Source organism: Copadichromis virginalis, linkage group LG8 (assembly GCF_057382275.1).
Source record: "Copadichromis virginalis isolate Kocher_CV1m ecotype Utaka linkage group LG8, C_Virginalis_male_GT1.1, whole genome shotgun sequence".
NCBI classification, from domain to species: domain Eukaryota; kingdom Metazoa; phylum Chordata; class Actinopteri; order Cichliformes; family Cichlidae; genus Copadichromis; species Copadichromis virginalis.
Window position 1 is genome coordinate 9498253 of NC_140625.1, and position 10900 is coordinate 9509152.

Below are 10900 nucleotides of genomic sequence, written 5' to 3' on the forward strand. Positions count from 1 at the left end.
GGGAGACCTTTTTTACTTTCCAAACCATTACTTATAATTTCAGAGGGCTGTTGTTCATTACCTGAAAATGTCTCTGGTCTCAAATGCAAATATGTTACAGTTCATGGCTGGCTTGAAAATGACTTTGGAAATTGGTCAGGTTTCTTGGGCTTTTGCTGCTGGAAATGGTTTCAGCGTTTCTGGCAGGCTTTTGCACTGTGTGAAAGTTGCTTCCTGGAAAGTCTTCCCAACTTTTTAGTCTGTGAATTATTCATCCTGCTTCAATTCACTCCACTCACACCTTCCTCCTTAAGCCCCCCGTATTCCCTCTTCTGAATGCTTTTTTTTTTTTTTTTGCAACTTGACATCATTTCCACACATTGATGCCCTTTTCTTACTTTACTGTATGCTTTTTAAATGTCATTATGCCATAGGGTGTTTTGAATCTACAGTCTGCGTAGCCCCACTCCACTTAGATGCAGTTCTTGTACAAAACATGCATTTTACAATCATGGCAGATTTATCACCGAAATCTATATTTAGTTCGGATAGACCAAGAAAAAGATTGACAGGTCATTTCACACCTGTGTGCTTGAAGCAACTAAGCTGAGTTTATCAGTTCATGTTAGCTTGCTAATCAAACTAACAGTACATCACGAGCTGACTGGGGCTAAGGTTTTGAGAGCAACAAGTCAGCATCCTAACACCTGTTAATTCAAATGCATGACTAACATTAAATTCGTATTGCTGTATGAGCTGGAAGCGTAGTTTGGGGGGTTTACACTTTTGACTGCTAAGCGAACTCGTGGACAAGCAAGATGGACAGCTTAGGCTTTCAGGATGAAGATGACACTCAACCTTAATTTCCCCTAATTTTCCATAATATCCACTCTTTTTTTGGACTCCAGAAAAAAAATCCCTGGTCAGCCAAGATCTCTTTTGCTTTCGTTTCCTATCGTTACATTATATCACATTACAAGTTCTATGCAGATGCGGTGCAACATTATGTAAAGCACTGGATACCATGATGTGAGATTCCAATAAATACAGCAGAGCTAGCATTAAGCGAGAAAGAATTGCACTTAATTGCATGAATCATAGAGTTGGTTAACTAATGCAACAATGCTGTAAAGCTTCACTCATCTTATAGTACTGGGTTGGGCATCCTTTTTGCCTTCAGAACTGCCTCTTTGTGGAAAAGATTTAAAGTGTGCCAGGAAAATATCCTCCACATTATCACATCACTGCCAGCCTGAACTGTTGATATACGGCATGATGGATCCATGCTGTCATGTTGTTTTTGCCAAATTCTGACACTGCCATCAGATGTTGCAACAAACACAGAGATTCATTGCAAAAGGCAGTGTTCAATCTTCTGTTGTCCGAGTTTTTTACTGAGCACGTATGAATTTACAGCCTTAGTTTCCTGTTCTGAGCTGGCAGGAGCAGCATCCAGTGTGGTCTTCTGCTGCTGTAGTCCATCTGCTTCAATGTGTTGAACATGTTGTACGTTCAGAAATCCTCTTCTGTGTAGCTTGGCTGTGATTAGTGGTTATTTGAGCTACCGTCACCTTCCTATCAGCTCAAGCCAGTCTAGAGATTCTCCTCTGACCTCTGGCATCACTGAGGCATTCATTTTTTCTCTTTTTCTGAACATTTTCTGTAAACCCTAAAGATAGCTGTGTAGATCAACAGTGTCTGAAATACTCAGACCAGTCCATCTGGCACCAGCAACATCCCACATTTAAAATTTCTTAAATCATCTTTCTTCCCTATTCTAATGCTCAGTTTGATCTTTAGCAGGTCAGTTTGACCATGTCTACATGCTTGAACTGCTACATGTGATTGGCTCAGTAGATAATTATAAGAACGAGCATTTGAACACTTTACATTCATCTGAAACACATTTTGATACCTGTGTAACTAAAGAAGAAAATCTTACTTACTCTGATAAGTCAAGTTTGGGAAGAGGTGCATTAAAGTGTTATTAGTGCATTAACAGTGTATCATAAAAGGAAGCCTGCAATATATACAGTATAATATATACTGTAGTGATATTTTTCAGAATGGTTATTTAATCCAAACCCACGACAAACTATTTTTCTGTGATTGCTGATTCTTTCACCAGATGCATCAAATGCCATCATTTGCACACTCCAACTGACAAAGATCGCAGTCGAATATTTTCTTTTCCAGTCAGCACATGGAAGGACTCACTGAAGAAACAAGCCACAGGTAAATTAATTGAAGCCAGACAAGCGACTCTGACACTCTCTGACACCAAGTAAATCGTAGTAGGCAGTTAACAAGCGCGTCATGTGCTGATGTTTGCCGTCACACACCTACTTATGAGGCAGGAGGGTGGTTTGGTTGTGCATTTTCGAGTAAGACACAGACATAAATATATTTTTTCACCCTCACTGCTGCCACTGGTGCTCGCAGGGGAAATATTTAGCTATAAAAACAATGAGAGGTTCACTCTGGTTCACGAGGGGAAAGGCTGCCGTCCCTCCCTCTGTCTTCTGGACTGCTTGTGCGGCGATACCCAACTTTCCCCGATCTTGCTCTCTTCTGTTTCCTCTTTGGATGGTTATAATTACCCCGTCGTCATGCTGAGGAAAAAGCAAAACAGTGATCTGTATCTACATCAAGGACTGGTGGCCATAGTTTAAATACAGGGCCCTTCATGCTGTACATATTTGTGTGTGTGTCATGTACAAAAAGAGGATCTCAGCATGTGAGTGCAGCAGGTTACATAATGTGTACTTGTATGTATTTTCACAGAATAAAGTGTGTGTTTGTCACATTCTGGAATCCCCTAAATCCCCAAAAGACCTAAACTCACACGTTTGCATGCATTCATTGGGGAAATGTACACTTCAGGTCATTACCCCAAAAAAGCTTTTCCAAACAAGGCAGCGATAAGCAAGTGCCAAATTGGGAATGTTTGGCCACAGAGTCACTGAAGTGTGTGTTTGCGTGTGACTCTCAAAGGAATCGACACAAGCTGCCCAGAGCCGTGATAAGTCGTGTTCTCATGTCAGTTTCTCGCCCCATGTGTTAATCAGAGGAGACATCACATAAATCACCATTTGATAAACCAGAAGGTTTAAAGACTGTACTGCCAGACTGAGCGGGACAGGAGGAGCGGGAGGTTAAAAATAAAAGCGGTAAGGCATCAAAACTCTTAAATCCAGGGATCGCGAGTTTTGAGAGGCATACAAGCCGTGAGAGAGTTGGAAGGGGGGGGGGGGGGGCAGTGCAGCTTAGACCAAGAAAAATGAAAACCAGAGGGAGAGATTGTGAAAAAGCACTAAATTTGTAATCTTGCCTCCTTTCGGGGACATGGTCCTGAACGGCATCCAAAAACTTGTGAGCTTTTTTGAGCAAATAGCTGAGATGCCTCAGAACAGGGGTTGTTTATCTTGGGATGGGGTGAAGGAAGGAGACAGAAGAGAGATGTAAGGGAAGCCTAGAAGAGAGGGAGGGTGGCAAAAACATAGGGATGAACAGGAGGATCTGAGACTGTGTAAGAAAAAAAGATTAAAAATTGATGCAGAAGAGAGATGAGATGCTTGGGAAAGTGGTCTTTACAAAATAATAATAATAATACTCGGGCAAATCTACAGGAATAATATTTGGTATCTCGACCTCCAGCAACAATGAAGAGAGCAGTCTTTAAATCTAGACAACCAGCAAGCCCAAACAAAAATTTATTGGAAAAACAAATCTAGAAAACAGCCTCCACATGAGTCTGCAGATGAACAAAATACAATTTTTACTTGTAACATCTCAACAAGCTTTGCAAACTGAAGTGCTGACTTAATGCTGATAGTGTATCAACCGAGATAACTGCAGTTAAAAGTCCAAATCTATTAATGCTTTCTAACATGATTTCATCAGGCCAGTGCAGGGTGATAGCAGCAAGATACTGATTAATTACATTACGATACACAAAGGACATGGCTGTGGTGTTTAAACTGTGCTCAGTTTGTTATGAGGGACCCAAAATATGCCAAGAAAATATCTCCATCACCACCTGCAGCATGAACTGTTCATACAAGGCAGGATGGATGTTGTGAGCCTGTGTGAACTGTAGCCCCAGTTTTCACAGACAGTGTGGTCTTCTGCTCCTGGGCTGTAGTCCATCTGGTGTAGCCCATTCATTGTTGTGAGGGAAAACCCTAATAGATCAGCAGTGTCGGGGTGCTAAAAACCAGTTTGCACAGGTGTATTATGAATGGAAAAAGCTTCGTTTAGAATATGAACTTTTTACTTAATAAAAAGAACAAGTTTTAGGATCAAAATATATGTAAATGGTTGACTGGTTCTTGTGTAGCCCTTATCTAGTCTACCTCAAGTGTTTAATAGAACATGCCTCGTTCAGCCATTCACACAAGCACCTGTTTTCCTGCAATCAACTACTTGATGTAAATGTAACATTCATACACATTTACACTCTGAATCCATCGGAGAGCAACTTGGAGTTTAGTATCTTGCGTTGGCATACAGAATGGAGTGGCCCAGGCTCAAACCACAGACTTCTGATTAGGTAGGTGATCTGCACTACCTCCTGAGCTAAAGCCTCCCCTATGTAAACATATAAGAACATAAATCATACTAGTGAACAACTAGTTACAACTTATAATGAAAACTTAAAATATTTTAATGCAGGTCTGAGTGTCTCAAACTATAAAAATGTATTGCAAATTAAAATTAATTACATTTTGTCCATCCATCCATCCTCATCCGCTTTATCCGGGGCCGGGTCACAGGGGCAGCAGCCTAAGCAGAGATGCCCAGACCTCCCTCTCCCCAGCCACCTCCGCCAGCTTATCCGGGGGAATACCAAGGCGTTCCCAGGCCAGCCGAGAGATATAATCTCTCCAGCGTGTCCTGGGTCTGCCCTGGGGCCTCCTCCCAGTGGGACATGCCCGGAAAACCTCACCCAGGAGGCGCCTAGGAGGCATCTTTGTCAGATGCCCGAACCACCTCAGCTGGCTCCTTTCGATGTGGAGGAGCAGCGGCTCTACTCTGAGCCCCTCCCGGATGGCTGAAATTCTCACCCTATATCTAAGGGAGAGGCCAGCCACCTTTTGGAGGAAGCTCATTTCCGCTGCTTGTATCCGCGATCTCGTTCGGTCACTACCCACAGCTCGTGGCCATAGGTGAGGGTAGGGACGTAGATCGACCGGTAAATTGAGAGCTTCGCTTTTACACTCAGCTCCCTCTTCACCACGACGGACCGGTGCAGCGTCCGCATCGCTGCAGCCGCAGAACCAATCCGTCTGTTGATCTCCGGCTCCCTTCTCCCATCACTCGCGAACAAGACCCCGAGATACTTGAACTCCTCCACTTGGGGCAGGAACTCATCCCCGACCCGGAGTGGGCACTCCACCCTTTTCCGGCTGAGAACCATGGCCTCAGATTTGGAGGTGCTGATCCTCATTCCTGCTGCTTCACACTCGGCTGCAAACCACTCCAGTGCGAGCTGGAGGCCATCACCCGATGAAGCCAACAGAACCACATCATCTGCAAAAATCAGAGATGAGATTCTGAGGCCACCGAAGTGAAAGCCCTCCGCCACTTGGCTGTGCCTAGAAATCCTGTCCATAAAAATTATGAACAGAACCGGTGACAAAGGGCAGCCCTGGCGGAGCCCATCACCCACCGGGAACGAGTCCGACTTATTGCTGACAATGCGGACCAAGCTCTTGCAACAGTTGTATAGGGATCGAATGGCCCGTAGCAATGGGCCAGACACCCCATACTCCCACAGCACCTCCCACAGGACACCCCGAGCGACACGGTCGAATGCCTTCTCCAAGTCCACAAATCACATGTAGACTGGTTGGGCAAACTCCCATGCACCCTCAAGTATCTTTGAGAGGATAAAGAGCTGGTCCAGTGTTCCGCGACCAGGACGAAAACCGCATTGTTCCTCCTGTATCCGAGGTTCGACTAGCGGACAAATTCTCCTTTCCAGCACCCTGGCATAGACTTTCCCAGGGAGGCTGAGGAGTGTGATCCCCCTGTAGTTGGAATCTCTCCTCCGGAAATTGGCGGGTCATTCCCCTCATTTCCAGACTCTGCTTCCTCCTCGGAAGACGTGTCAGTAGGATTAAGGAGGTCCTCGAAGTATTCCTTCCACCGCCTGACAATTTTCTCAAAGTCAGCAGCGCTCCGCCAGCACTATACACAGTGCAGGTAGAGCACCGCTTTCCCCTCCTGAGACGCCTGACGGTTTGCCAGAATCTCTTTGAGTCTTTTTCCATGGCCTCTCCGAACTCCTCCTACACCCGAGTCTTTGCCTCATCCACTGCCCTCTCCGGGAATTGCTACCTTATCGTGGTAGAGGGGTTTATGTGTACCAGGGATCCCAGGGGCTATGTTGTCTGGGGGCATTTGCCCCCTGGTCAACACGCCCTGGTAGGGTCTCCCATGGCAAATTGGTCCTGGGTGAGGGACCAGACAAAGAGCGATTCAGAAGACCCTTATGAGAAAAACATCGAGGGAACAGTTTACCCAGCCCGGGATAGGGTTACTGGGGCCCCGCCCTGGAGCCAGGCCCGGGGAGGGTGCCCGAGGGCGAGTGTCTGGTGGCCGGGCCTTAGTCCATGGGGCCCGGCCGGGCACAGCCCGAAAAGGGGACATGGGCCCATCCTCCCGCAGGCCCATCACCCGCAGGAGGCACCATAGGGGTCGGGTGCATTGTGTGCCGGGCGGCGGCCAGGAGCGAAGGCCCTGGCGGACTGATCCCCGGCTGCCAAGACTGGCAATTGGGACAATTACATTTTGTGTTATTTTTATTCATCCAAATCAAAAAAGCACTATATATAAGTTAGTTACACTACACCGCTCAAACTAAAAGGAAAGTTTTAAAATAGCATATTATTATTTGTGAGATAAATAAAACAACACTTTGAAACAAAACACATCATAAACAACAAACAACGCAGTACAGTCTGGTTTGTTAATAAACTAAAGACCAAAGAAGAAAATCAAAACTACTGAACCCTAAACTCAATATATATTTAATTTAAAGTACAAATACTTTGTTTTTAATTAAAGAAAACATACATTCTCCCCTTCAGCAGGAAGTGGTGGTGCGGTCCAATTATCCCTCTTTGTATTTAACAGCTTCAAACCCTGGCCACCAGCTTCTGTCTGACAATGCCCAGGGATCATGGCAGGTGAGAAGTAAAAGAAACAAAGGTTAGTCAAAAATCCAACAAAGTAATGAACTGGTATGAATACATAAGTAAACTAAATGTGTGCGCTTACAAATAGAACAAATGTATCCAAACCAATCAGTAAACTTATTGGAAACTACATGTGTTATTGTGTTCAAATGAAGAAATGAAAATACATAGGAGTTACCGACTTTTGGAGTGTGGCCATGGGTTTGGCCATCACACAGCCGATGACCAAAAGAGGAAGTATTTGGCACTTCCAATGCATTTTAAACTGTAACTGAAAGTAAATGTCACCAAACAAATTCATTCTGTATTTTCCATGTTCAGACACACTTAATTCTATTTACACCACTGGGACAACAAATCACAGACATCCATGTTCACAGTAATAACAAAAGAAAAGTGTAACATTTCTCAGTAGCATCAATTCATTGTTAAGGCTATTTTTCATTGGGTCTGCTGAATGGAGAAACTTAATATTATTCAGTGATCTGTCAGTGTTTTAAGTGATGGTTTGCATTCCTACGTGCTAACTAAATATAATAAACTGTCATTTTTCCAAAATTTGTCACATTTGTAAAATGCGATTCTCCGTAAGAAACGCCAGTTTGACCACATAAACCAAAAGCATTCAAGTGAATATTTGCGAATGAATCTGATGCCTGTTCGCTCATCTGAGCAAATCTCTGTTGAGGCTGGCGTGAAGGCAGCAGCAGCATAAACAACACTTCATGCCTGGGAAGTGTTGGCAAAGGCAGCAGGTGACAACACAGACCAAACACAGCCATGCAGTCACTCATTCTCACACACACACACACAAATCCTTGAATACCCCCGGGTACTGTTTAGACAGATTAGAGGTGTGTATTAAACAGTGTCTGTGCTTAAAGAGCTCAGCCCTTTGTCACCAAACACACTGTAAATCAGCTAATGTACTAATCATAGACCAATCAGCAACAAGTAACCAAATTTCATCCATTTGGTTTTCTCTGCTCATCTCGAAGCTCCTGAAACGGACCAAGACTGCAAATGTGAGACGGTATTCAGATCAGAATGGCCGACAGATGAACAACGTCTGTCATATTGACATGTTCAACTATGTGCTAATGAACAACAGCAACTCATCAAGCCCTTGAAATCTGGTAAAAAACAAAACAAAAACAAAAACCCCAACGTGGATATTTGAGAGCAGATTTGCAGCATTAAGCAACTTTATATTCAACAGAATGTGTAAGGCCAACTTAAGCCTTTGGGAATGTGAGGACAGCGTTTTCTGAAACTTTGAATGATGGCAGTTTTCCAAGTTGCGATACTTCCTCGTGTGTGTGTAAGTGTGTGTGTGCCCCTGTGTGTGAATAGTACCTGGGGTTTGGAAATGTTTAAGCTCACTCGCGAGTGGAATGTGGCTGTGGTGTCGTCAGCTGAAGTGCCAGAGCTGGCAGAGCTGCAGGCCACCCCTGAGCTTTAACGACAGACGGGCCTTTTACTGGCCTTTGAGGACGGGATGGGGACTCTGTTCCTGTTGATAAGGCCCTGTTTCCTGTTGGACAGGTCAGCCTGGGACCATTGTCATGTGCGCTTAATGGGACTGGACTCCCAAAGGCTGTTGCCTAAGCCCTGCACTTGGGGCGTAGTTAATTTAATTGGAGTTTAAAGCTGAACATGCTGAGACATTTATGGAGAACTCGACTCACCTCAGAGTGCATTAGAGTAAAACCAACTTATCCCTATGATGGGAATGCTATGCTGTAGAGTTAAGAGACTTAAACGTAAAAAACATTTGTGTCATAAATAGCAGGCACTTATCCTACGACCAACAAACCTCCACTCCCCTTTTCTGACTGTTGAGTAATCACAGAAATGAGAATGACGGGTGTCATGTCTCAGGATTTCAGTTCAAACTGTTTTCTGGAAACACCGCTGAAATACAAAACTACCCTTAGTGCGATTAAATGTCTCACGTGTAAGAAATTTAACTGAAGGCGAGTTAAAGGAATAAAACTATCTCTAGACCCCTATAGCGAGGCAATCTAGGGGCTCTATGATGCTGTGGAGAAACTTAGCATAAATTTGGTTCACTTATCCCCTTACAGAAAAGGATCACTGCAAATCAGTACTAGCTTTTGTTACTGATCACCTGAAAATGGCATGAATCATATCCTGCAATCTTCACACTCAGCAGTTCTGATTCCAGTTGGAAGCCTAGGACAGAATTTGGACCAATACGTTAGGCATCATCCTTCGCAACCAACAAAAAAATCACTAAATACGGAAATATTTTTGAGAGAAAATGTCCTGGCACCACCTTAGTGAGACATTTTATGTTGCTTTTTTCCTTTCTATTTGTCACTCGTCTGTGCTTTTGTCAGTGTGCAGCTGTATCAACAGAACATTTATAGCCCTGTATGACTTTATTCAAAATTTTATATAACCCCACAGTTATGTTGCCAATAGTTAAAGGAGAACACCAGTCTAACGCCGGTTGATTGCATGCACTTTTTTCCCCACTTTATTAGATATAAATGTCAACTGATCTATAACACAAACATCTAACCAGCCAATCACATGGCAGCAACTCATTTAGGCATGTGATCATGGCTGAGACGACCTGCTGAAGTTCAAACTGAGCAGCAGAATAGGGAGGAAAGATGATTTAAGTGACTTTGAACATGGTTGTGGGTGCCAGATGGCCTGGTCTGAGTAGAAACTGCTGATCTGCTGGAATTTTCCCACACAACCATCTGTATTTCTCACAGAAAATGGCCCAAAAAGGAGAAAATATCCAGTGAAGTAGTCCTCTGTGTGAAAATGCCTCATATTAAAGGTCAGAGGAGAATGGTCAGACTGCTTCAGAAGACAACAGTAACTCAGATAACCACTCGTTACGACTAAGTCATGCAGAAGAGCATCTCTGAACACTCAACTCTGAAGCAGATGAGCTAAAGCAGCAGAAGGCCACACTGGGTGTTGTTCCTGTCAGCTCCTCAGGCTAATGACTCACACAGGCTAACAACTGCCTTCTATCAGTTGTTCAGGATGGTAATGGTGTGAGGAACACTTTCTTGGTGTACTTTGGGGTCCCCGGTAGCAAGTGAGCATACCACAGCTTACAGGAGTGTCGCTGCTGACCATGTCCGTCCCTTTATGACCACATCTTCTTCATGGCTGACACGATATTGTTAGCAAAATTAGCAGCCACAACTCAAGTTGTAAATTTTAAGGAGTCTGCAACCCATAGCAACCAAGGGCTCCTCTGGAATAGTTTGCTATAAATTATAAAACTGTGCTGCATCATTAAAGTGCATATAGACAGGTTAAAACATAAACACTGTGTCCGTGGTACCATCCCCACGTTGTAGACGCTCTGATATGTGACACATACTGTGACACATCAAGTCCATCTGTCATGTTACTCAGTCATTACTGGTGCTGTGAGGGGTGGTGTCAGGATGATGAAGGGTTTACTGGAAAATGTTCTAACTCTGTGAAAACCCCTGGTTTAAAATTCAATGAAGCTCACTGGGCTTAGTTTGACGTATATTAATCACTTATTAAGACAATGTCATTGCTAAACAATTTCATAATTAGGAGGTTACTTCCTCCTAGCAAAGTCAGCAGATACTCAGCTGATAAAGTCTGATGATTCCCAGTTGACCAGAGTTTGCGGGTAGTTTCTTTAAAAAATATATATATTATATTACATATATATATATATGTCATGATAG